The 27,914-nt window shown below is 40.9% G+C and overlaps 1 protein-coding gene across 1 annotated transcript in view; it reads right to left on the reverse strand.

The window, feature by feature from the left end:
- Nucleotides 1-27,914, reverse strand: part of COL4A2 (collagen type IV alpha 2 chain) — a 152,892-nt gene that overhangs the window by 57,931 nt on the left and 67,047 nt on the right. The window lies entirely within an intron of this gene.

Consider the following 27,914-nt stretch of genomic DNA (forward strand, 5'->3'; position numbering starts at 1 on the left):
GAGTCTGCGTCTTTGGGGATGACATTTCTATTTATCGTCAGAGCCTGAAAATGATTAGATGTGCATACAACCACACAGGTGGAGGAGCTGTATTCAGGGCTCCCTTGTCATTCTCCCTTCCAGAGCTGGTTTGGCTCTTGGAGCCACTTCAAACATTATTTAAAAGTAATCCCCTGTTGACTGCCAACATCACAAGGCTCAACTAGGGAAAAAATAATTTTGAAAGAACACAATGTTGGTTTAAGTAATGGGTTGTGACAATATGTCTGAGATCTGTGATCCAAAGTGTTTGAAAGCAGTTCCAGACGTAGTGTTACTGAAGGCACATATGTTTTGCATGCTCTACACTACACAATGCACTGATGACACTCACAGTAAATTGATGCAATCTTTTCTGGAAAAGTATGCTTCAATGGAGCAAAGCACCATTTACCGAGTTCTAATTAAGACAATTATAATGAAACTATTTTTAAAATTCATTTAGATTTTTCACAGACTAGTCTACAGCAGCACCAGTATCTCACAAAGCGAGAATTACAGCAAAACATGAATAAACAGATTATCTTTTTACACAAACAAGCTGACAAAAAAAAAATAACACTCTGTTTTAGTATCAAATACTTACAGTCTTGCCCATGCCTGCAAAGAAAGAGCTAGAAGATGAGTAACATCCCTGTCCAGGAAGGATAATACTTCACTTAACCGTCAAAAATCTATCTATAATTAACATTTATCTAGGCTACAGTTGTCTTGATACTGCAACCCCAAAACCAAACAGTATGACTGAAACACAGCTTACTCCTAGTTTTAGAAACAAATCAATTTGCCACACTGCTTTTGTGGAAAGTGGCTGTCACAACAGTTAGAGTAGGTTTTTGTATTTTAAATCTTATTGTATAGAATCAATCATAGACATTAAATGAGTCCATATTGAGAAGCTGATGCAGCCAAACAAAGTACAAAACTCAGTGTAATTTTATTTTATTTTATTTTTTCTGGAAGAAGACTAGGAATGAGCCTGAGTATGAAGAATGAATTGCATAGAGTTCTTGGGACAAGCCACCAGGATGGATCTCTTACATTATGGATCTTTTGCTATATTGTTATAATTATTTTGACAAAATTGATTGTTTAGGAGCATTGCCAAGGGACAACAGGGATTATTTAAATGTTTGAGCTGTCAGCATGAAAGTGAACTTCTCCACATACAGCCAAGCCCAAGTTTATATAGCATCCCTGCCTCTAAACCAAGCCTGCTCATGTGGATTCTCAGGAACTAGGAGGCCAATGCCTTTTCAAGCTAACAAACTGAGAAGTAACAAAGGTTATATTAATACATATAAAATATAATATGATTTGTGTTGGCTGGAGGTATATGCATCTGGTATGTGCTCATTTCTTTATGTCAGCAACAGCTGGTTATTACAGATGTATCTTTCTTCACATCAGTAGTTTTCAGGTTTTAGAAATTCAGTGAATCTCTTGAAAGTAATCATATGAAGTTGCAGATCCTTGTCTAAACAGATTCACAGCAGACATACTTTTCTTAGTTACCTGACTCAAATGGAAATATGCTGATTAGAAGCACTAGAATGATAATTTAAATCTGAGCCAATAATCATCAGTGTGAGCTCCAAGATCAGGAAGATCTTAGATCACAAAGAAGTCTTTTCTGACATCATGTTTTCTCAACTTTTCTTACTCTGACTCAAAATTTAAGTATAAATGAATTAAGAGAGAGTACGTACGTACATACACCATGAAACTGCTTTTTTAGGGAAATAATAGATATTTCATCAATTTTTAAAAATTCACATTCTGTGTTTATTGTTTTTTGTAAAGCATCATCAATTCTTATGCAAATATCAAAAGAAAGTATTTCTTTCTTATTATAAAGCCTTAAAACTTAATTAAGTACTTCAACTAGCTTGTTCTTCCCCATACACCTAAATGTAGAAAGGAACCTTTAAAAGGGATAAAAACGTATCTCATACACCTGCAAAGAACACAGAAATATTATTCAAGTCCAAATGTAGAGATTTAAGTTGGTTCCAGTTTCAGTTTGAGAGGTTCTGAAAACAAATGAGTCACTATTCCCACAAAGAATGGGAAACCTGGATTCTGTACCCTGAAAATGCTGCTTCATTTTTTAAGTACCTGAAAACCAGAAGAGACCAAATAAATTCCAAAAGCTACTCATCCACCTGTTTAGTGCCCATCTGCATCTCTTTTGTGGGCAACAGGCTGCAGGCAGAAAGTGTGCAAAACATTTAATTGCAACTTCTGATAAAATGCTGTTCTGTTCTGTTCAGAACTGTCAAATCAATGGATGGCTTTCTGCAGGGGCCATGGAGAGTTGTAATACTTCAAAGGTGGCATTACATGGAACATGGTTGCCTCTCCAATTCCTGCACCAAATAACACTCTCCCACTTCCAGTCCCATTTTCTTATCTGGTGTGGAGAAAGAAGTAAATAAGGAATGGAAAACACGAAGAGAGTTAAGAAACACCAGCAGCCTGTTCCCCATCCCTGTTCACCTCATAGCAGCCTTCCAGTATCTGAAGGGGGCCTATAAGGATGCTGGGGAGGGACTCTTTGTCAGGGACTGTAGTGACAGGACAAGGGGTAACGGGTTAAAACTTAAAACAGGGGAAATTTAGATTGGATATAAGGAGGAAATTCTTTCCTGTTAGGGTGGTGAGACACTGGAATGGGTTGCCCAGGGAGGTTGTGAGTGCTCCATCCCTGGCAGTGTTCAAGGCCAGGTTGGACAGAGCCTTGGATGACATGGTTTAGTGTGAGGTGTCCCTGCCCATGGCAGGGGGGTTGGAACTAGATGATCTTGAGGTCCTTTCCAACCCTAACTATTCTATGATTCTATGATTCATGCTTTCCTGGCAATTATCTGACCATTTTTTTTTCGAGAAATAGGGGTTATTTAATATTACTTGCAATAAAGACAAGAGCATTGATCCTTCTGTGACCAGTTTAGCATGAGACTCAAGTCAGAGCTTTCAGGGGAAATATTTAATATCAGGACAATATTCGTGCAATTCTTCAGCCCATTAATAATTTGGATTCAGCTAACAAATGTTAACTTTGGTAACCTTCATTAACTTGGACTTGCCAGCTTTTACTCTGTGTTCTTCACGTTAGATCTTTCGTTGAACAAGTAAGTCCCTTTTTCATTAGTAAATAACCTAAGAATATTCTCTCTTTTGCAAAGGTCGTTGAGGAGATTTAAGCAAAGACAATCAATATGAAAGGCTTAGTCAAGTAAAGCACGACTCAATTATTATCAATTATCAAGGATGCTGGGGAGAGACTCTTCATTGGGGACTATGGTGACAGGACAAAGGGTAACGGGTTAAAACTTAAAACAGGGGAAGTTTAGATTAGATATAAGGAAGAAGTTCTTTACTGTGAGGGTGGTGAGGCACTGGAATGGGTTGCCCAAGGAAGTTGTGAATGCTCCATCCCTGGCAGTGTTCAAGGCCAGGTTGGACAGAGCCTTGGATGACATGGTTTAGTGTGAGGTGTCCCTGCCCACAGCAGGGGGGGTGGAACTAGACGATCTTAAGGTCCTTTCCAACCCTAACTATTCTGTGATTCTATTAGAGTCCCAAATTCCCCTCTTTTGAAACATAGTACTGCTCTGCTGCGCTTCTGGAATCACAGAATCACAGAATCACAGAATCCCAAGGGTTGGAAGGGACCTAAAAAGATCATCTAGTCCAACCCCCCTGCAAGAGCAGGGTAACCTACAGTACATCACACAGGAACTTGTCCAGGCGGGCCTTGAATATCTCCAGTGTAGGAGACTCCACAACCCCCCTGGGCAACCTGTTCCAGTGCTCTGTCACTCTTCTGGAAGGTTCAGAAGTCCTAGCAAATTCTCCAAACCTGTGAAATTGTGTCTGGTTTACACTTTCAGGTCAAAAAACCCATCAAAACCCCAATAAAAACCCCCAAAAGGCAAGCCTAGGGAAACATGCTATCCTTATCGGTCATATTTTAGACAACTCACAAAGACCTTTCTCTCCTGCTCCCTTCCTTAAATGATAAATCAATGCTCTAGAAAGGTGAGAGAAAGGTGCTGTCTGGCAGAAGGCTTCCTATTTTGCTGAGGTGAACTGGAACTCTTCCTGAATCCAGAGCAAGGAATGATTACCTCATGTCACCCACCACTGGATTCACAGGCCAGTGCTAAGAGGCTTATCACAGCATGCATGGCAGCTATGACACTATGGCCAGCATCAACAAGGGAGCATGTGAAAAGGAAAGGAAAAAGTGGGCTGATGGAATATCTTGAACACTAAGAAGAAGATTTTGCTTTGTTACAAGAAAACTTCCATAACCGTTCAGATGAATCACAAAGCTCCCAATGCCAGGATGTATTCCTAAATAGGCAGTCCCTGCTTTGCTCTTCCTGTGACTTCAGCTGACTGGAAGAGGTCTCACACAATTCATGTGGCTGGCCCAGACATTTGCAAAAGCTATTTACAGACAGGAGCAAAGGCTGGAAATTTAGGAAGCTGTGTGGAAATCTTCCCAGAAAATATTTGCAATGCTGTATATACACTGCCACTTGTCCAGTGACGTGCATGAGAGAACATGCTGTCAAGGTTGTGACTGAATTAAATAACTGCATTTTGCAATTAAGTCCCGGTGGACTTCAGGAGATCCTGAACAGCACTTTAAATCTGTACTGAATGTTCATGCTTTGCAGCCTGTTCTTTTTCCAGTTCTTTTAGGATCAGTCAAATGAAAGAGATGTCATGTTGCAATAGTTTCTTCCATCTAATTTGCTGTTAAGTTTACAACAAAACTAGTAGAGGAGGTTGAGCCAATTTTGAGATCAACCAGTTGCTTGAGGTGCTATACAAATAAAGATACAATAAAGGACAGTACTGGCTCCAAAGGTTTTCAAATATAGGCACATAATCACAAATCGCTGAGAAATCCACGTACCAGCGTGGAGATACGAAGAAAGGAGAAAACTGTTGATTTGTGATAAAGAGGAGACAGGATCAGAATTAATTACTGGAAAGCTTCAGAGTCATTAAGCCCATTTCTCCACATTTCATTACAGACTTCTCTGTTGCAACTGCTTCTGATATATGGAATGTGATGATTCAGTATTCCCCACACGAAAGCTATCCTTGTAGGCCATCATTTATTTCATAGTGGACAAGAAGAAAGGAGGTTAATTCCCTGACATTTTTAAAAGGTCATTGGCGAAAGGACAAGTTCACTTCCTCTGGGAGGAGTGATCTGACCGTGACAGACAAGTGGGAACAGCGACTTTTTGTAAGTTGGCTCAGCCAGAAATGGTCCCTGTAAGAACAGATGGGGAAAGGACGTGACAGCAAGGACCTCAATGCAGTCCCACTACAGGGAGACCAGCAAATGGAACAGAGAGCAACTCACCAGGGAATAAAATCAGTTATAAGGAAAATGAGCAACTTCTGAGCTGATTAAAAGTGCTAACCCAGGAAAAGGCATCCCTGCAGGCACTCAGGAAAGACACAGGGGAAGTTTTAAAAATAACACTGGCAAAATGTGGAGAATAGGGTGTAAATGTAGGGAATTTGTGGTTCTCTAAGGCATCTTCCATGGAGGTAGACACAGTAAAACTATCGTTGAACCCAACTAAAACATGACCATAACCGAAAAACATGAACTACAAGCAACAACCTCAAGAACCCTGTTGTGGCACACTGAGTCAGACTGGTATGGGCATATCACCTGGCATTTCTCCTGGAGCGTAAATCCAGGAATTAATGGATTGAACATATTAAAGGGGAATATGCAAGTGAAGGATTTGGGGTTTCAGCTCCATGTAATGCAAGCTGTGCCAGAAATCACTCTGCTATGGGGTTGCACAGCTTTGGGCTGGGAGGCAGAGAAAACCAGAGCACATGGAGCATCCTGCTGCCATAGTTCAACTAGGTCAAGTCAGTGACTGCTCCTGGCAGTCTAAGACTGCCCAGTATGAACAGATTTCCGTAGGCTCATTGCACAACAGCCCCTGGCTATTTACATAACCAATCTCAAATCAAGTTTAAGACTGTATGGGACCCTCTACATGGCAAGGATACATGTGCAGTCTTCCTTTCCTGCCAGCTCTACTAAGATAACATTTTTGCTTACCCACACTTCCCAGTGGTTACTGGAATAAACCAAGGTTAAAACACTTCGCTTTCAAAGCTTCACTGGGTACAACATCAGCCACTAATGAGCACATCTTCCATGACACAGAAGACACGGGTACATTTCCACACCACATATCATTATGCTGTACATTGATAACGTAAGTCTGACTGGTTCCATCCACCCCAGCAACTCAGAGTTTTGTTTCAGTAAGATTAAAACATTTTTGCAATTCCACCTGAAAAAAGTAGGTCAAAACAATCCATGGAATGGTAGAAAATCACAGAATCATTAGGATTGGAAGGGACCTCTGGAGATCACCTAGTCCAACCTCCATTGCCAAGGCAAGGACCACCTAGAGCAGGTTATATAGGAATGTGTTCAGGTGGGTTTTGAATGTCTCTAGGGAGGTGAAGAAGTTCTTCCTCATGTTGAGGTGAAACTGCTTGTGTTTTAATTTATGGCCATTGCTCCTTGTCCTCTTGCTGGGCACCACTGAAAAGAGTCTGGCACCATCCTCCTGGCACCCACCTTGAAGATATTTATATGCAGTTATGAGATCTGCTCTCAGTCTTCTCTTCTCTAGACTAAACAGGCCCAGCTCCTGCATTCTCTCCTCATAAGACAGATGCTCCAGACCCCTGACCATCCTTGTGGCCTCCACTGGACGCTCCCCAGTAGCTCCTTGTCTTTCTTGTACTGAGGAGCCCAGGAATCCAGATGTGCCCTCACCAGGGTAGAGTAGAGGGGAGGATCACCTCCCTCGACATGCTGGCCACAGTCCTCCCAATGAACCCCAGGATACTCTTGGGCCTCCTGACAAATATAAATACAAAGGGTATAACATAGCTAATGCTAACCACTGGAAAGAGAGATTAGATGGGAGAAAAAATCCTGAAGTTTGTGCAGGCTTGGTTGTTAGCACGTCACTTTATATTTGTGTCTTCAGGACTGTAATAATGACTATTTTCTAAAAGACAGATACCAATCTCAACTTGCAGCTAGCATTCAGAAGCTCTTCACTAGATGGCACCAGCAATTGCTGCTGCATGCAGCCCCATCACTACGGGTGCACATTTCCAGACCATGTTATAACTTGAGGAAATCTGATAAGGAGTTCAGGTATGGTCAAAATATCTTTGTGTGAGGGCAACAGCAACAAAAGCAAATGTCTGGCAGTGAGACAGCTGGGAAGGTACAAATGAAATGGGATGAAATTCATCATGCAACCAAGCAGCATGGCTTCCTGAAGCGCCTGACTCATCGTTCACCCTTTATTTCATATTATAGGAAGGACTTGGTCTTCTAAGAGGAATGGGAAAAACTTATTATTTTATTTCTTCAGTGGATTGCTAAATTTACATTTAATGTCACAGGCCTGCCTCTTCTCAAATTTATGTTCTGAATCTGTATGTTACTGTAGGGCTGGCATTAGCTTCTACTACCAGATGGTTACCAGAGTTAGGAAGGGATGGAATCCTGTAATCTAACTTGAATATTGACAAGCCAATGAAGCAAACCTTTCTCATATGCCTTAAACTATGTGATAGTTCTTGACAGAGCAGCACTGAAGGAGTCAGCAGTCTTAAAAAACTAAAAAAGTACATAGCTAATGGTTATTTCTATTTTTAATTTATCTTTTGCTACTTCAGAGGTTATTTAGCTGAGTCTCACATCCAGCTGACTTTCTCAGAAAAGAGTTTCCTTCTTATTTGTTAAAAAGCTTTTATTTATACCAAAAAGTAAACAAAAAATCATAAAATTCATGTTAAGTTAAAAATAACTAAAAATTGAGGCTAGTTCAGCTTAGTGGCATGGTAACAATTTGCTGCTCTTTCAACTACATTGTCTGGACATGCGACATTTTCTCTCAGGACAGTGGTGACCAAATGACATTAACATTAATTCCAGAGCAGTGATTCAGCTTGCAGAAGTTTTGGGTTTGCTTTTTTTTTTTTTTTTTTTTAAATTAAGGGAGGAATAAACATTAAATTGTCATGAAAAAAGAACTATGAGAGGGTTCTCTTTACCAGAAGCCACAGCCCTTTTCTGTAGTCAGTAAATGAAATAAGTTTGTACTGTTTCCTGTTCCCACGGTTTGATCCAATTTGTGATCTTCCAGAAAGCTGCTATGTCACCCAAGAAGATAAAACATGCGTAAAAGAAAATATACACTGGAATATAGGTCAAACACTCAAGAACCAGTTAAAAGTTTCTTCATGTCACAAAACGCATAGGAGTATACGTCACAAGTGCTTTCTGTGCTTTGCAGAGCTGCTGTAGAAAGAATGATACCAGGACCATGGCAATAGTCTCTCAAAGAAAAACATCCGAAAGGGCAAGTCCAGACAAAACCTCACAAGGATTTCCAGCTAAGTCTTCAAGAGGTTATTGTATAGAGGAGAGAAGAGGAAAGAGAACATGTGGGAAGGGTGCTGGGCAGAGGGGTTTTGTTTGCAGGCTCAGTAAGGGAATAACTCTGAAAGCCCAAAGGAGCATCTCTGCTGAAGTATGGCTGCACAAACAAACTGAGAAATCTAGGATAAGAATTAAGCAATTAACCTGATCCAGTTGAAGATGTGCCTGGTCATTGCAGGGTGGTTGGACTAGATGACCTTTGAAGGTCCCTTCCAACCGAAACTGTTCTATGATTCTGTAACACATATATTAGCAACTGTATCTGTCTAGTGAGCACGCTTCACTGAGTTATGGACTTAAAATGACTTGAAAGTCAGCCAGCATTTTAAAAGGATTTTTTAATATATGCAGTGTAGTCATTCACTACACTGTGATGGTAACATGTTATGGTATGATATATCCCAGTGCACATATTTAAAGTGGATATTCAAACAAATCCACCCTGAATGTACCCATTTTTCTTAGCTGCCTACAAAAGGAGATCAGGTCTCTCACGCAAATGCTGATATCCACATCATTGCTTTCTAAACAATACCCCAAAAGATCAAGTCCTGGAATTGTGGATTAAGCAGTTAGAATTAATACTGAAATAAACTTGAGCATGAAAACTATTCTGCATGAAAAAGGAGCTGGATATAAATGCAATACATTTACTAAACTTGGCAGAACAGTTGCTACTGGTGATGCAAAATAATACGATTTTCTTGGAAGTTACAAATATTTCAGTGATCAGATGATAACGGTGTGTGCTTGAAAGTATATGCATTTATTCCAAATATATCATCTGGACTGTACCTTTCTTCCTTTTTGGCTAGTTAGATAAATGTGCTAGGAGCCACATGAATACTGGCACTTCTATATAGCTTCTTAGCTAAGTTTCTATTGTTTTATTCAGGAGATAACAGAATTTCTACCTACATTGGTCACTGCTAAAATTTTGATAGGGGGCTCTGGCAAGGGAATCACAGGGAAATCTTCAGATCTCAGAAACCTGCAGAGCTAGCAGAGCTGCAGCTGACCAGATACTGTGAAACCTAGACAGATGCTTTGGCTTAGCATGAGTGGAAGTGCAATTAACAGAGCTACTCACTGTATGTTGGTTAAACTGCGAGTACCAACCTAAGATAACTATAAACCCAGAAAAAAACTACATCTATTGACATGTAAATACTGTCCCTCTGACTTCCAACCAAATAGTGTCTTTAAGAAAGAGTTAACCAGAATAACTTAAGAGATGTTACTTTGGATCAACTTGAAGTTGAGATCATGAGGTAATGATGTTTCACAGAACACTAAAATGACACTGATTTATCCTTGCAAAACATTCATTACTATTTAATTAATTGGAGAAGGTTAGTTTGATAGCCAACCAAAAATTCACCAGAGAGGAAAATCATCTTGCCAAATTTGCTCTTACAAAAGACAAATATCAAGACGATGGGTGTGGAGCAGGAGGAAGCAGGAAACTCCCAGTTACCCAGTGATAGCTGCTGTATTATGCTCATGTAAAAGGGCAGACATTGGTGATGGTACCTATTAAATGTTTGACTGAGCATTTTGAGGGATGGTGAATGCCTCACATGTTTTTAGCACAATGAGCATGCTTTCGGAACAGAAGAAAATTCTGTTCGTTCAGCATGGGTTTTGACAGGATTAAAAGAGCCAGACACTTCCCAGGGCACTATACAATGCAGTGCAATCCTCCTAATCTGCTAGTATCTACACCAAAGATCTTTTTTTTCATTCTTTCCATTCATTCCATTCATTTTATTACCCTCACACTATTAAGATCAACTGCTTTTTGTGACTTTTTAAAAATCCCAGTTCACACAAAATGCTACAAACTTGCATAACATAGTGGCTTGAATAGCTGTAAGCTTGCTGCTTGGCCAGCCAGGCTCCTCACGGCGAGACAACAACCAGCACCTGCTTGCTTTAGAACATTCAGTCATAGACCCAAAAACTGATCTGCCAGGCCAACTGCTTTTAAATGGGTTTCAGTGGTGTGTGGGAGTGTTCTCAAGATCCTTAATTCAGGAAGTTGAACACAGATGTTTTCTGTCAGTAGGCGTTGGAGGCACCGATAGTAACATCTGTTCAGTTTTTTGTGAGAACATTTTTTTTCTGTCCAAGAAAGATTCACTGTTGAAACTTCCAAATTGTGCAATTGGCGAAAATGTTAAGCCCATTAGGGTCCATGAGTTTAGGAGTATGTGAAAATTAAAACCCCTGCAGGAGTTCAGTCTATCCTACGCCAGGTTTTCCATTCTGTGCTCCTCTTCTGTTTAAACAAAAGCATAACTATTTTCGTGGTGGAAACAGCTATCAAAACTGACTTGATCATAAAAGTAGAAGTTACTACTGGCTGTTTTAACTGCAGAAATAACTTAATTCTTACAGAAGCACTAACTTTTTAGTTAGTTGTATACTGAGATACACTCTCCACATGGGAGCCCAGAATACACACTCCAGCAGCATGTGCAAGGGACTTGGTGTAGACCTTAGACACCCTCATGCTCTAGTCATGGGAATTTACAGTTTAGGACAGTCTCTGAATTCCCAGCAAGGCCAGATGATTGGCTCTGAACCACCAGGAGGGACGGCGGGCTTTAAGACAGATGTGTGCAGCAATATGAAGAGTCATTGTTGATGCTGAATAAGAGACATCTTTTTTTCTCCTAACACTTCTGGACAGATGAGTCTCAAGAGCAGCAGGGTGCTGTGAGATCATCTAAATGGAGTTCACACAGTTGTTTTCTCAACATAATTGGCTAATCTTGATGTTAATATCAGTGTGGATGCTCTAGAAATTTCAGCAACTGGGACTCTGCACCCATATGCCTTCCAGTGGATGTGGCTTCTTAACAAGTGTTCTAACGCAATCATTTTGATGGTCTTTAAACTGAGCCTGGCTTCATGTTGGGTTTGTCTCCAAAAACAACAAATAGTCTAAGTAATCTGTAAGAAGTCTTGCCATCTTCAGCCAGTAAGCAGAAATACTGAAAACTGACAGCAATTGTCATTTACACAATACAATTAAATTTCCTGTCTTTTGTATGCACAGATTAACAGAAGGTTTTTCTAATTTGACAGCGCTAGATCAAGCTGAATAATCTAGGCAATGTAAATTATCTGGGGAAAGTATTATGGCAACCAAGTACTTGTAGAAGTCTCTGTGATCCCACACAAGTCTTTTTATTTTTTTTTGGAAATCAGGAAGAAGGCAAGTAAAACTATTTTCCTTTGAATCATGACGGAAATAGTTCTATGTCATCAACCTGAAAAGAAGTACTCTCTTGAATATAGCTTGTGATAAGAATCCTAAAGAGGGTTGAGAGTGGAGTACAAAACTTGAACAGGAGATACAGTTTTCCAGATCCATTATGAAAGATTTAGTTTTTCTGTTATACTCGGTTTGAGGTAGCAATAATGGGGGCCAGGAGTGCCCACACATCTGCAGCTTCCAAAATGTCATCACTCATGGGAAAGGATGTTCTGGAGAACATCAGCAGCAGAAAGTTCCACAGCTGTTGAAGGAGAAAGCCTATTTATCATTTCAAATGTTGATTTCAAAAGCTACTGGAATTTTTTTAACCATTTCTTGTAGTCAGCGTGGGCTACTCAGCTGCTTCAGTAGAGGATTGGGATGAGAATCGGAGCAAAATGTTCTGTTTGATCTTTTACTCCTTTTCGTTCTGCAGAAAATGAGGGAGCAAAGGTACTATTAAACTGTAACGGCAAGTTGCTTTCACTTGAAGGACATGCCACTTGTCTGACAGTTTTTGACCTCCTTCTCCCTTTCTCCATGAAAAAAATGTTTCAACTTTAACTTTCTTATCTCTCCTGCATCTGCGAGAACTTATGACTATTACATGACTTCTAAAAAGCCAATGCTAGTTCTCCTATGCAAATAACACTTATATTTTTTATTGTTTTTTTTTGTCAAGAGGCAAAGAACACTTGTTACATGAACACAAACAAACTCTGAGCAATATCCTTATTGTGCACTACAGCACTCAATACAGACGGGGATAATGTGGATGGCTAAATGAGTCACTATAGAGTACAGACTGGTAACCCCCAAATTACCTGGACAATAACCAAGACTAAGCAAATATTAACTGCTCTAACTTACCCTGCTTGAAAAGGGGGAGGATTGGATGAGATAATCTTGAGAGGTCCCTTCCAACCTCAACCATTGTGTTTTTCAGTGAAATACAGCAATACACCTGATGTTCAAAATACCTTAAGATCATGCAATTTAGCTGTTTGCCAACACTATTGCTTAGATTCTTTTCTTGTCTGTGATGTCTGAGGGTTTCTTCTATGTCTGCGTATATATTTATTCTCCTTCTCGTTTGCTGTCTTCAGATTTCTGTGTATCTAACACAAACCATAAAGCCCTCTAGTTTCTTCAAAACATGTAAGGCGAGGGAGTCACTGACATTCCTTACTGATAAAACCTGATAATTACTATGAACTATTCAGGAAAAGTTAGCGTTATTAAAAAAAGCTACATGCAAGTTTATAACTATCTGCCCGTGGATACAATAGCTGTGTGCTTGCCACAGACAGAATTGTGCACATGTGAGTTCTCCCATAACTTTACAGTTTAGACGGGTGCAGTATTCAAAAGAAAAGCCAGGCTTCTAGTTCTGCAACACTTTAATAACCTCAGCAAAAACCCCACCAGACCTGTCACTCTATGGAGTCTACTGGTTTACTCAGACGTTGCAGTTCTGAACTAGATTGCAAAAGTTTCTGCTGTTATTTGTTTCCACAAGAAAACACCAGTGAGCACTCCCGAGAAAAACTTACTTTATTCTGAACACAGCCTGATACTTCACTACTTTTTGGCATGAGAAATAACTGACAGAATGTGGCTCTAAAAGGAGAGATTTGAAGAAAGAGTCAGAGAAAGAATGATGATGGAGATGCTCAGCTTCCTGTGAATACTTCTGAGTTAGGGCCATACTTCTCTTCCTACTCCCCCTGACACTCCCAAACAAGCAAGAAACCCATATCAGACTTTGGACAGATATATTAAAAGAATGTAAATGAGTTTGTCTTAATAAGGCTGACAAAATTTTCAGAGGGTAAGCTTCCAGTAACAGTCATTGTATCAAAAATCAATGAAAATCTATTTCTAGTCATGCTGGTTGGGTTCATGCAACATTAGTTCCATAAATGTTAAGCCAACTGCAATGAATAAAACCAGAAATCTGCCTCTTTGTATGTTCCTTTGGGTCTTGATGACTCCTTATGATTTTATCTATCTAGTTGCTGCACATATTAGGTACCTTGAAAAGATGGAACCAATTCTAAAAGAATATAGTTTAATAACCACATGGGGATTACACATGTCAGGAAGAATTTTAATGAAGCATCACAGAGAAAGTATTTGCATTATTAACTATAATAGATTGTGGACAGAAAAAAAAACCCCAAAACTATTTCTTCTCAGCATTCAATAGAACTATTTTATTCTGAAGAGAAATATGGCTTATTATCATTCCCCAGTTAATTTTGGTTATTTATAAAGCCCTGTCTAGACACTGAGATACAGATGTCTTAGATTTTAAATTATTACAGAAATGTAAATAATTTTATTTATTTTATGCAAAGTAGTTATGAGATTTCTGTAGAAGTCCCTCCTAGACTAAACTTTCCTCAAAAAATTCAGACCTTAGTATGAAGAAAAGGGGAGGTGGGGGGGGGAGAGGGGGGAAATGAAATGCATTTTGAAAATACAGGAGAAACATTAAGCAAGGTACAAGGTATCTGAATATATATTTCAAGATCTAGTAAAAGATCAGACTTACTAGACTGTTTTTCAGCTGTTTAACTAGGTATCTTGTTACTTCATTCAACTCATATGTTAGAGAACTGATGAGCTCATTACTCAGTTGAATAGCTAATCCTTGATAGTAGAAATCAGCGATGACTTCATAAAGTAGCTAACTGACAACAGGGCACTACATTCTCTATTGCACTGAGCACACTGTTGCCTTAGACTGCCACTGACAATATCAGTAGTAGAAATACATGGTTGAAAGTAAGAAATAAACATCTGAAAATAGTTGGATCAAAGTAGGAAATGTCAGGGAAGGCAATAGGAAGGGTGAGGAAGACGCTGCCTCCACCAATGTGGGCAAGGCAGGGATGCCCACAAGCTATAGTCAGCCATTCCCTCCTTCATATGCTATTACTGCAAGGCTGTTTGGTTAACTGTTTCTAGTGTTTTCCAGGCTGTGCTCTTTATAAAGAACATTCATTACTTTCATTGATATATAAGATACACCTATCAATTCGTATGTTTTTATGGGAGAAGGCTGAGGTTCTGAATGACTTCTTCGCCTCGGTCTTCACTGGCAAAGGCTCTGACGGCACCACCCAGTTCTTAGAAGGCAGACGCAGGGACTGTGAGAATGAAGACCTTGGGCCCACTGTAGGAGAGGATCTGGTTCGAGACCATCTTAAAAATCTGAACACGCACAAGTCCGTGGGACCTGATGGAATCCATCCACGGGTCCTGAAGGAGCTGGTGAATGAAGTTGCTAAGCCACTGGTCATCATATTGAAAAATCATGGCAGTCAGGTGAAGTTCCTGATGACTGGAAAAAGGGAAATATAACCCCCATTTTCAAGAAGGGGAAAATGGAAGACCCGGGGAATTACAGACCAGTCAGTCTCACCTCTGTGCCTGGTGAAATCTTGGAGCACATTCTCCTGGAAGGCATGCTAAGGCACATGAAAAACAACAAGGTGCTTGGTGACAGCCAGCATGGCTTCACTAAGGGGAAATCCTGCCTGACCAATCTGGTGGCCTTCTATGATGGGCTACAGAATTGATGGATAAGGGTAAAGCAGTTGATGTCATCTACCTGGACTTGTGCAAAGCGTTTGACACTGTCCCACACGACATCCTTCTCTCTAAATTGGAGAGATATCAATTTGATGGATGGACCACTCGGTGGATATAGAACTGGCTGGATGGCCGCACACAAAGAGTTGTGGTCAATGGCTCAATGTCTGGCTGGAGACCGGTAACGAGTGGTGTCCCTCAGGGATCGGTGTTGGGACCGGTCTTGTTTAACATCTTCATCGCTGACATGGACAGTGGGATTGAGTGTGCCCTCAGCAAGTTTGCCGATGACACCAAGCTGTGTGCTCCGGTTGATATGCTGGAGGGAAGGGATGCCATCCAGAGGGACCTTGACACACTTGTGAGGTGGGCTGATGCCAACCTTATGAAGTTCAACCACGACAAGTGCAAGGTCCTACACCTGGGTCGGAGCAATCCCAGGCACAGCTACAGGTTGGGCAGAGAAGAGATTCAGAGCAGCCCTGCAGAGAAGGACTTGGGGGTGCTGGTCAATGAGAAAATGAACATGAGCCGGCTTCAGTGTGCACTCGCAGCCCAGAAAGCCAACCGTATCCTGGGCTGCATCAAAAGGAGTGTGACCAGCAGGTCGAAGGAGGTGATCCTGCCCCTCTACTCTGCTCTTGTGAGACCTCACCTGGAGTATTGTGTGCAGTTCTGGTGTCCTCAACATAAAAAGGACATGGAACTGCTGGAACAAGTCCAGAGGAGGGCCATGAGGATGATCAGGGGACTGGAGCACCTCCCGTATGAAGACAGGCTGAGGAAGTTGGGGCTGTTCAGCCTGGAGAAGCTGTGGGGACCTAATAGCAGCCTTCTGGTATCTGAAGGGGGCCTATAGGGATGCTGGGGAGGGACTCTTTGTCAGGGACTGTAGTGACAGGACAAGGGATAACGGGTTAAAACTTATACAGGGGAAGTTTAAATTGGATATAAAGAGGAAGTTCTTTCCTGTTAGGGTGGTGAGGCACTGGAATCGGTTGCCCAGGGAGGTTGTGAATGCTCCATCCCTGGCGGTGTTCAAGGCCAGGTTGGATGTAGCCTTGTGTGGGATGGTTTAGTGTGAGTTGTCCCTGCCCATGGCAGGGGGGTTGGAACTTGATGATCTTGAGGTCCTTTCCAACCCTAACTATTCTATGATTCTATGAATACAGGTTTTGACTTTGAAAGAGAAATGGACACTAACCCCTACACTGACACTTTATCACTTTATCACTTTATTCACTACAGATGAACAAGTCAGCAACATTAAGGGACCAGAAGAAGTTTCAGGAAAAAAAAGAAACCTACAAACAAAACAAGAAACTGGGGGGCAAGAGATGTTTCATGAAGTCATGCTGGGGAACATCAGCATTTCTAAAGCCTTGGCAGCCAAGTGCCAGCCAGTAATTCTATTTAGAGATGTTAGAAATTATATGTCTGAGGTGGAGGGCAGTTGGGAAGAGATATGAAGCTACACATAAACACCTGGGAAGAAAATTGAGAGAGGCGGACTTGATGCCAGAACACTTCCATCTCCCACAGTGACAATGCTGCCACTGGACCATGTTTCAGCTACTGAAAAATACAGACTTCCGGTGGAGTGTTCACAGGCTAAAAAAGGGAACCTACTGGAAAAAAAAAAAAAGTATAGATAGACTTTTTTTTTGTTTTTGCTTTTTTTCCACACTTTCCCTAGACTAACAGTAGCCAAACTGTAAATTTGTTAAAGAACAAATCACTATAAAACCTACTTTTAGCTTAATGTTTGCTTGACATTAGAGTGATTGCAGGATAAACAGGCAAAACTACCGCCTTCTCATTCCGCAGTGTGCAAGTGCATTTAGATACTGATGCTGGCTTGAGGCTGGTCTGTGCTAAGCTAACAGCAGTATTACTCCTATGCAGTGAACTGAAGATGGGAAGCATCCGTTGAGAGCACTTCCCTCCAGTCAATGCCCAGCACCTCCTCAAGCTCGCTTCTCTGAAGCCCACAGTGAGTCCTTTTCCACCCTTTGCAGAAACCGGGGTGGGTATCACAATCCCTATCTCACCTCAAGAGAGTTGCAGGTGTCAAACAAGCCCTTCAAAATTGAGGTGAATTTCTCTCAGTTTGATATTTCCTAACTATTTTTATTAGATTGCTTCAGCAAAAGCAGCAGTCCTTCCATGCACAGATAATCAGGACTTCTTTTACTTCTGAAGGGAACTAAGGAAGTGGCATGGAAGAACATTTCAGAAGACAGTTTTGTGCAGCTGTTGGCAGCTTCATAAAGGAAATGCAAAAGGTATGCGTTGGGATAATAATACACAGTGACAAAAATGTAAACATGAAATGCAAGGCTGTGACTTAATTTAAGCATTGTTCAGTCACGTGCTAGCTAAAACAAGCTTCCACCCTCATAATTAAAAAATAACACCCAGAAGTTTAAAACAACTGAAGCCACACAGCACTAGGACTTCTTGCATTGTCCCAAAGGTGTGTAGTGAAAAAATCTCATAGTTAAATCTCTGAGATTAAATAGAATATACACAATCATCCATTTAGAATCATAGAATCATAGAATAGTTAGGGTTGGAAAGGACCTCAAGATCATCTAGTTCCAACCCCCCTGCCATGGACAGGGACAACTCACACTAAACCATCCCACCCAAGGCTCTGTCCAACCTGGCCTTGAACACTGCCAGAGATGGAGCATTCACAGCCTCCCTGGGCAACCCATTCCAGTGTCTCACCACCCTAACAGGAAAGAATTTCCTCCTTATATCCAATCTAAACTTCCCCTGTGTAAGTCTTAATCCATTACCCCTCGTCCTATCACTACAGTCCCTAATGAAGAGTCCCTCCCCAGCATCCCTATAGGCCCCCTTCAGATACCAGAAGGCTGCTATGAGGTCTCTATGCAGCCTTCTCTTCTCCAGGCTGAACAGCCCCAACTTCCTCAGCCTGTCTTCATACGGGAGGTGCTCCAGTCCCCTGATCATCCTCGTGGCCCTCCTCTGGACTTGTTCCAGCAGTTCCATGTCCTTTTTATGTTGAGGACACCAGAACTGCACACAATACTCCAGGTGAGGTCTCACAAGAGCAGAGTAGAGGGGCAGGATCACCTCCTTCGACCTGCTGGTCACACTCCTTTTGATGCAGCCCAGGATACGGTTGGCTTTCTGGACTGCGAGCACACACTGAAGCTTCCTCATGTTAAATTCCCATTGACCAACACCCCCAAGTCCTTCTCTGCAGGGCCGCTCTGAATCTCTTCTCTGCCCAACCTGTAGCTGTGCCTGGGATTGCTCTGACCCAGGTGTAGGACCTTGCATTTGGCATGGTTAAACTTTGTAAGGTTGGCATCAGCCCACCTCACAAGCGTGTCAAGGTCCCTCTGGATGGCATCCCTTCCCTCCAGCGTATCAACCGGACCACACAGCTTGGTGTCATCGGCAAACTTTCTGAGGGCGCACTCAATCCCACTGTCCATGTCAGCGACGAAGATGTTAAACAAGACCGGTCCTAACACCGATCCCTGAGGGACGCCACTCGTTACTGGTCTCCAGCCGGACATTGAGCCACTGACCACAACTCTTTGCGGCCATCCAGCCAGTTCTTTATCCACCAAGTGGTCCATCTATCAAATTGATGTCTGTCCAATTTAGAGATAAAAAACACTTTTACATTACTAACCACTTCTTTTGCTAAATCTAATGGAAAATGTATGTTAGGTTATCAATCAGTATCAGCTCCAGATTTAAAAAACTGATGACACAGTTGATCTGAAATTTTGGGAAATGAATTAAAAAACGTTATTGAAAAGACAAAATTCTAGCTGGAATCAACACACTTGTTCCACATCAGGTGTGTTAGATGGCAGGGATTTAAGCGCGATGCTCTGGGCAGACGCAACTATCAAAAGGGCATCTTGCATCTCATTTTGAGTGGACACAAGTCATAGAAATCTGAAAATAACTCCAGCATGTCCTCATAGCAAAGCTGATTATCAGAAAGTTACAAACCATGGGTACACAAGAAGCCACTGAAGGGACTAAGTGAGACTTGAAAGATGGGCATTTCATGACCCTCAAGATATGCCCCCAAATTTGTCTATCTTTTCAGGTAACTTTAATACTGCATTACAGAGATTATACAATATGATAAGGCTTTTCTGGTGGAGCTGGTGCCCTAGAAGTCAGGAAGACTCTGGCTACATCTCATTGCCCTGCTACTTCAGCCTAAAAAATGCCAAATACGAGTTATCTCTGGTTAAATTAGGCTCATGCTAATTTCTTGGCTGAAGCTCATCAGTTCCTTTTAGGGAGAGACAGGTGCCATGCAGAGCAGCTGCTCTCCTTGCTGTCTTACCTAAGGACCACAGGAACCCAATGGGAAGGTTGAATCAGAAAAAAGAGATGAGTGATTTTTGGTGATGCCTATTTAATGAGACTGCTCTAGGGAAGTTGTCCCAAACTGTTACCCGCTTCTCACAGCATTTACCAGAAATGTTTCTTTAGCTTTCTCTGGGAGACACAGATGAGACATACAACAAGGGCCTCTCCATCCCACCCTCTTCTGAGTGGATTTCCTTTTGTGAGGGTGGAGTGAAGGGGTGAACACAAGAGATCTTCCTTCATGGGGGCTGTTGATTTGCCTTGCCTAAGGGAGTCTTTGGTGCCACTCTACAATATTAGCTCTTCCTTCCATTGGTCTTCATGTGGACTGAGAGGAGGTGGGTAGCACTCACTACTTGTACACCTACAATCCTAGTCAGTGCTGCCCATTTTCCTCAAATAAAGAAGACTTTCCATCTCCATGCTGTTGATCTGCAATAGGTTTTACAAACAACAAAAAATGAACAGCTTGCATGCAGTACTCGGTTTTCTTTACAAAGTTATGTAAAATAACACTTTGATAGATTCATTTTAATCCCCTGTATGAAGACTACAGACTAAAAATGAGCATACATACTATGAAAAATGAATGTCCCAAGTCCACTTAACTATCACAAGCACGAAATACAGAGCTCCTTGTCTAAACTCTCCTACACCATTCCAATCCATTCCTCCTCATTATCTCCACATAAAAACTATTCATTCATGACAAGTTGGTTTGGTTAGTCCAGCTAACTTCCCATCACTGTTCACATGCTTTGTTCTGCTTCCTGCAAGATCACTTACAAGCTGCAGCCACGTCAAAGTTTTTGGGTCACTCTCATGAGCTTGCTGAAAAATTTGTGCTGCCCGATGCCTAAACTCACCAAAATAATCATCATAATGTCTGTACATGGTGCTATTAGTTACACATTTGGAGCTATAGCAGAAGAAATAAGGGCTAGAACTTTGGCTAGTAATTATAATCAGATGCCTACAACAAGCACTGAGGTTTTGCCTAATCTTTGAGTTGTTCCTCAGACAATCCACGACATGAGCAGGAAATTCCTGTGAGAACAGATTGTGGAAATGAGGTTCAAATGGTGCATTCTATTGGCTTGAATGGAGAAAATAAGCTGGTTTTTTTTTTTATCAGTTTGTTTTGATTATGGGGTAGCCAGAATAAACTGCATGCACCCCAATAAATAACATACCTTTTATCACTGAAATGTATTAATTTTTGCATTACTGTACATTTTTAATATTTAAAAAATTGTGGATAGAAAAAAAATATTGGCAACTGATACACACATACTAAGTAATTTTATCCACATTTTATTGGTAAACAATTTTCTGACACATTTGTAAGTAAACAGACCGTAAAATTTATCTCTAGACAAATATCAATGTAGATGGATAAACAGTCTGAGAGAGGAGGTTCCCAAAAAATCTTGAACTGTCATGTAATGTTAACAGGAATACAGTGTGCTCTCAGCAGCACTACTCAGAGCGAAATGTTATGCCCATGGATGGTAAAGCAATGAATAAGCTGCTGTTAGTCCTGGTCATGAAGCACTGTGTTTGAAGGCTGGACACGAATGCCAAAAAATCTGTACAATTAAGTGCCGCTAGTCCTACAGATCCCAAGCAGGCAATATAAGAGCTTATCATTCTTCTTGCTGTGAAAAAACAAAGTGATACACAAGCTCAAGTACTGCATACTTGCAGCTTTTCTAGATCTGCAGGGCTAAACAAAGCTGGGAACACAAAGCCACACAAGCCACCCATTCTGAGGGCAGTCCAAAGAGAGCTCAGCACTGGTCTTAAACCCAGAGCTGTTCAGAATTCTTTTGTAGTTTGCTGCATGTTTTCTTATCAGAAAACAACAATCTGCCAGAAAGGATTCTTTGAATGGATCAGTTTAGAAGACCAGGGAGAAGGAGGGGGAAAGGGGAATGGGACAGAATTCCCAATTCCAAAATGGGAGTTTTAGTCAAAATGAGAGAAGGTGCCAACTCTTGTGTTAGCTCATGGCTACAGCTCTCACAGGAGGTGTGGGAAGCTCAGGTTCAAGACTGGAGCACAACTGCATTGCCCTGTCTGTATTTCTTTTCCTAAATGTGTTTTTCCATCTCAGTCCTTAAAAAAAAAAAAAAAAAAAAAAAAGAAATCTCAGTTTTGCCTTATTTAGGAATAAAGTATTGCAATTGAAAATATTTCAGCTCAGCAAAACTGGCTCTGTTAACATTTGTTCTGCCATATACTACCCAAGAGCAGCCTCCTTGCTTTTATGCTGCAGGACAGCATGCTTGGATCTTGCTGTCTCCTGCCTTTTACACCTGCTATGCTGTGAATGGAGCCAATATCACCAGGCTGGCTCTCCTGGCTTTATTCCAGCCTAAGATTTCCTCATGCTGGAGGGAACCTCTTCAGCTGCTTTTACAGCACAGCTTTAATTCCTCTTTTCTTTGCTGCAGTTTTCCAAAAGGGGGTTGAGCTCAAATTTCGTCTTCCTTATTTTTCATCTTCTTCCAAACAGTGCAGCTTCCAACTAACAGGGCTTTGATAACTAAAGTGAAGGAGGTAACAGCTTGCTTACTCAATTAAACGAGCTTTTATTGTAACTTAACCTTTGTTTTCCCTACTTTTCATGTGAATGGAAATGCAAGCATACACACCGCAAATCAGAACTCAGATTTAGATGTATTTTTTTCTGAAAGAATTAGTGAAAAAGGAAAGGATATTCAAAAGGTAGTACAGACTGAATACAGCACTGGAATAGGACATTCACTGGCTTGCAGCAGTGGATGCAGAAAAGGTTTCCACTGCAACAAGAGACTGATGGTGGAAGTCTGCTAGAATAAAGTTCCCTTTGGGTCAACTTCTGGCCATTTACAGTTTCTTTATGCTAAAATCTCTGATTCATAGATTTTTATGCCTTTCGCTATAAGAGTTTCTTAATTTGGAATTATTTTAGCTTTCAGTACACAGCTATTGCTGCTATTTAAACATTATGTTGCAATACACTCTACTGTCTTGTCATCTCTTACTAACTCCACTGAGTTCAATTACACCACTCCAGTACTAGACCAGTGCAGCTGAACTGGGAACAAATTTGGGTCTAACATCTAACAGATGTGCAATGGGAAAATTTCCAAAGTCTCATTTTTTTCTTAGAAAGCAGTTTAGAGTAAAAGCTAGTTTAACTCCCGTTTCTCATAGCTCATAATCTCTCACAATAACAAGATATAACATGGAAATGAAAGAAACCACACTAATATAACAAGAGGGAATAACAGCTCTGCGTAAAATACAAACTATTTCACATGCTTGCTCCTATCCATATTATATAGAATCCTTCCGCTGAAAGCATTCCAAGAATGTGCCATTTACCATTAAATCAATGAAGTCAAAGAGCATGGGAATGTACTCTCAGATCCCAGAAGAATCTATCCAGATTGCGCTATCAACAACCTGCCATGTAGTGCAAGGCTGAGACTGAGCCCTATACTTTGTCCAAAAGCTGGGTGATGATTTTTTTGAAAGGATCAAATGCATGCATTTGAAGAGTGCCATTTGTGACTGTTTGTCTTAGGAAAGTTAAGCAAAGTTGGAAAACAGTGCTTTCTTAATAAACATATTTTATTTCCTCTCAATCTATATGCAAATGTTTACTGTAAACAAATTGTTTGAACTGTTCTAAAACAACCCTCTAAAATGAAGTAACTGAAGCTTACACAAATACACAGCAGAAGCAGGAATTTTGCTGAGTTATTACATACTCAGCTCTTTTTTTCCCCATGCCTCATCTAATGTTAGGACCCCAGCTTCTGATATAAATATGATTCTTGTATAAACACATTCTTTCCAACAATATTCATCTGTTTCTTTGTGTCTACGAGAGTATGAAACATTACAGAGCTCTCAGCACTTCATTCTCTCTCTCATTCAGAAAGCAAAAATAAATCTTTTTCTTTTTCTGCTGGTATATAAGATGTAGTGCCAGGAGCTGCAAAATCCTTCCCTTTTCTAGTAGTGTCTACTGCACTCAAGAACTCATTGTTAGCCACAGACACGAAGAAATGTTAAACAAAGTTGCTACTGCATAATCATCTTCGCTTCCATGAGCTTTTGTGATAGGTTTAATATTCAGCTGCATTGGAAGAACATACTTAGTGAGATTTATGCAGCATCATAGCTAGACTGCTTGCGCAGTTTCATTTAGAGCTGCGTCAGCATCCCTGTGAAGTAATCTAGCCAGGCTATTTAAAACGCTTCTTAACAAGGCAAGAAATCAGATTTTTCACATTGAATGCTCTGGAGTTTTCACAGGAGAGTGGGGAGGTCTCCACTGCTATTGGTCTTTACAAGAAGTCCTTATACATGCAGGACTGAATTCGGCTCCTCCTTTTCAGTTTGGGCTATGTTTAAACAGAAGGATCTAGCATAGCTTCCCAGCTCCTGGATCCACATGCTTATCCCACCCATCTCCTTGCTATGTATCAGAGTGAGATGCAGGTGCTCCTTGCCTCCTTTTCCTCTTCCTCTGCCCCATATGCTACTGGAACAGCATGACGCTCATGAAGATGGACGAATAGAGCTTGGAGAGGTACCAGCACTGCAGGGCTGGCTGCAAAGAGGATCTGCAGTATAATTCAATTTAGACACCACTATAATGAAATAGATGATACCAAATGGTTACATGGAGACAAGAAGCAGAAATCAAGAACACTACCAAGATTCCATAGTTAAGATATAGCGTATTAAAACTGCAGAGCTGAGTAGTTTCAGCCTCAGCTCTGTCATAGCTTTCCTTCTTAATGCTGGCAAAGCTCTTACAGCTGCACCCATGAATGACATCTGCTTTCTTCAAAGTCTCTTGTCTCAGTTGCCTCAATGCGCAGCATGTTCTGCAGTGGTAAAACTTTTTATTTGCATATCTTTAGTGAATATATCCCTCTTTTCAGATTAGGAACAAGGTTTTGTGTGAATAATCATAGAATTGTAGAATCATAGAATGCTTTAGGTTAGAAGAGACCTTAACGATCTAGTGCCCCCAAGGGACACCTTCCACAAGACCAGGTTGCTCAAAGCCCCATCTAACAAGGCAATAGAATAGCTGTAACTCAGTCTGTCATACTAATTTGGAACTGCTCATTAAAAAAGTCCATGTTTATCTTATTTATTATTTCATATTACACAGAAAACTTCACTAAAATGATTTGCATGAATTATCTTCACAGTGAACTCATTATTAAGTGTGAGAGAGATTTGTTCAGCAAAAGCATGATTAAGCAGTCTCGTGCACACCCACATACACACATGCGCATGGAAAGCTCTTCATGCCTAGCATGCAGGTGTCCATTTTTGTGAAGGAGGGGAACCACAGTTCTTTCACATTTGCTCATCATCTTTACTGTGTGCCTGCTGAACTCCACTCTCTGGAGGTCCACCTCCAGGGAGAGAAATGTGATATGGGCAGCTTTCTATATTTAGATCCGAGAACAACTGAGAAGCCCAATGTTGGTTGCGCTGAGCAGCCTCTTTGTCTACTGCCATGTCTACAGCAGCCTTGAAAATTCACACTCTGCATAGCAAAGGGCCATGTTTCTTTAGCAACTACGAATTGGCTTATACTCCATTGCCATTTGTAGACCACATCAGTAATACTGAGCCAAGAAAGTGCACAGATGAAAACCAGAACCTGCTCCACTAAAGCATCCTTTTCAGAGCCACATTGCTCTGCCTGCAATACAGCGCTTTGCACAAAAATGAGGCTATTTTTTTCTCTTTAGTAAGAAAAATGTACTTTTATGGCTGAGTTCTCCATCAGGGCATGCTTCTGACACAGGGAACTAAAAAAAAAAAAAAGATCTTTTCCTGTTTCATTGTCTGTGTATAACACCATGTGCCAAAGGAAGTATGTTTGGACATTATTATGCAGCTTGCTGAGAAACTATCTTAAACCTGAGGTTTCTTCTTTCCTACTAGCCATTATGATTCCTTATCTCAAGCATTCAAACTATTTGCTAATTAGTCTCTCTTCTGTTGGTGGGCTTTTTTGTGCTTTTTGTTGTTTTATGAAGTAGTTGCTATGAAAACAACGACAACTTGTGGACATGAACATTTCTGTCCATTTTTTTAATACTGAAAGGGCCTATCTTTATTGAGTAGGAATGTTAATGTATCTGTGGGAATACCCTTGTAGAAAGCAGGTTGAATTTTGTTGTGAGACTGAAAAGTTGGTGCAACAAAAAACTAAGTAACTCTTCCTGTGACTAATTGCTACCAGGAGTTATTACTAAAGACTGATCTATACTATTAAAATGAGTAGAAAATAAACCCCCATCTTACTTTACATAAGATACATTAGGCATAAAGACTTCAATTATTTTTATTGCAAGATCTAGTTTCCATTTACCTGCTATCTTGCTTGAGCCCTAAGCAAACACCAAACATATTAAAAAATGCTTGGCCATATGTTAATGTATTTAGGGTGCTTTTCAGACATATCCTGTCCACAAAATTGCCAATGTGACTAAAAGCTGAGGAGAAAAAACAGTGTGACTTGTATGGGGGAACAAGAACCTTTGGCAAGAGTTGTGCAGCATTTTGCTCTAGCTAGCACTAGCATTGTTCTGCTAATGCACAGCTGAAATTCACGACTAAAACATGGAGATGGACTGGTTGTTTCATTTTTAAAAAGGTAGATGGTATCAAAACCAACTTCTAAAATCTTCCAACAGAAACATCTTTCCATCTGCTGCTATAGTTTCTTTATCCTGAAATTGTTCTCTGGAATTTCCTGTTTACTCTTAATCTCCTAATTTATAGATCACGTCCTTCAGCACCAGTGGAGGAGTTTATGTAATTCCTATTCACTGAACTCCTTCATTATGCTCTTTTAGAACAAACTGTATTATTACCTGAATGTGTGCAAGTTCAAGAGGTTTAGCATTTCTTTATAATGAGTATTTCTACAAACTTCAATTTAATTGCAAGTTTGATCCTCTAACTGACAATTGCCTAATTAAAAAAGAAAATTAAATTAAAACTGCTGGAGTAACATCTACAGCATATGTAGATTTAATGTCTCCTATTTATTTACCCTCTTAAGAAATCCTTCTCCTCCCCACTTCTGTGTCTGATCTCAAAGTACAGATCTGCCTGGAGCAGATCCTCCAGTGCGACAGCTGGGAGAGCTAGAGCTGACCAGCTCATAAAGGAGAACACTGTGAATACTAGCATAAAAAAATTTCCCTTTCATGGAGTCAGTAGGATAGGCAGCCTTTCCATGGGGCAAGCTGTGGGGCTCATCCCTGGCTATACAATTGCTTATTGAGCAATGAAGACCACGATTTGGCTATTCTAATCCCTCCCCCTCTTAGTCCAGACACACTTCCTTTACAGAAAGGTCTCTACAGCAAAGGACAGGCACAGAAATACAGCCTGTGCTGTCCTTCCTAGGCAGTATTTAAGGAGGATGGATGAGTCACTTTTTCCATCTCACAGAAGTACGCACTTCCATCCTCAGCCTGTCCAGTGTCGGCAGCCTTCCTGTGGCCTGGGAAAAGGGAGGAAGAGAGTCCTAGATTCCAGTGCACACTGCTGCTCCTCTCTCTGTCACCCAGGAAGCCTTACAAAATCCACTCCTAGAATGGCTTTGGAAAATTGTGATTTAGTTTATTTACTAAAATAAGATTTATATCGTTAAGTCCTCACTGCATTTTTAAGTGGTTTGTAGCAAATCTCCCAGAAGTTCACTTGGGAACCAGATTCATTTTAGCTTAGCAGAAACGTCTTTTACTACAGTATGTATGAAGCAAAGGCTATTTACTGCTGACTGGCCACACTCAATATGTGATTAAACAATACTCATTCCCCTTCACCCCAACATCTCAGTCTCCTCCCCTGAAATAACATGGTAGGAAAGGCTCTCTTATTCCAAAACACCACTGAGAGAGGGCTGGGTGCCCAGTGCCCATGGCAAGAGAGGCTGAAGTGGCACTGAGATGTCTATTTAAACAGCATGGTGAGTGAGCTGGCCACTGTTGTACCCTGCAGCCTAACCTGGCCCTCAGACAGAATATTACACTGACAATATCCCAATTCCCTGTTTCC

Source organism: Lathamus discolor, chromosome 4, assembly GCF_037157495.1.
Source record: "Lathamus discolor isolate bLatDis1 chromosome 4, bLatDis1.hap1, whole genome shotgun sequence".
NCBI lineage: Eukaryota > Metazoa > Chordata > Aves > Psittaciformes > Psittacidae > Lathamus > Lathamus discolor.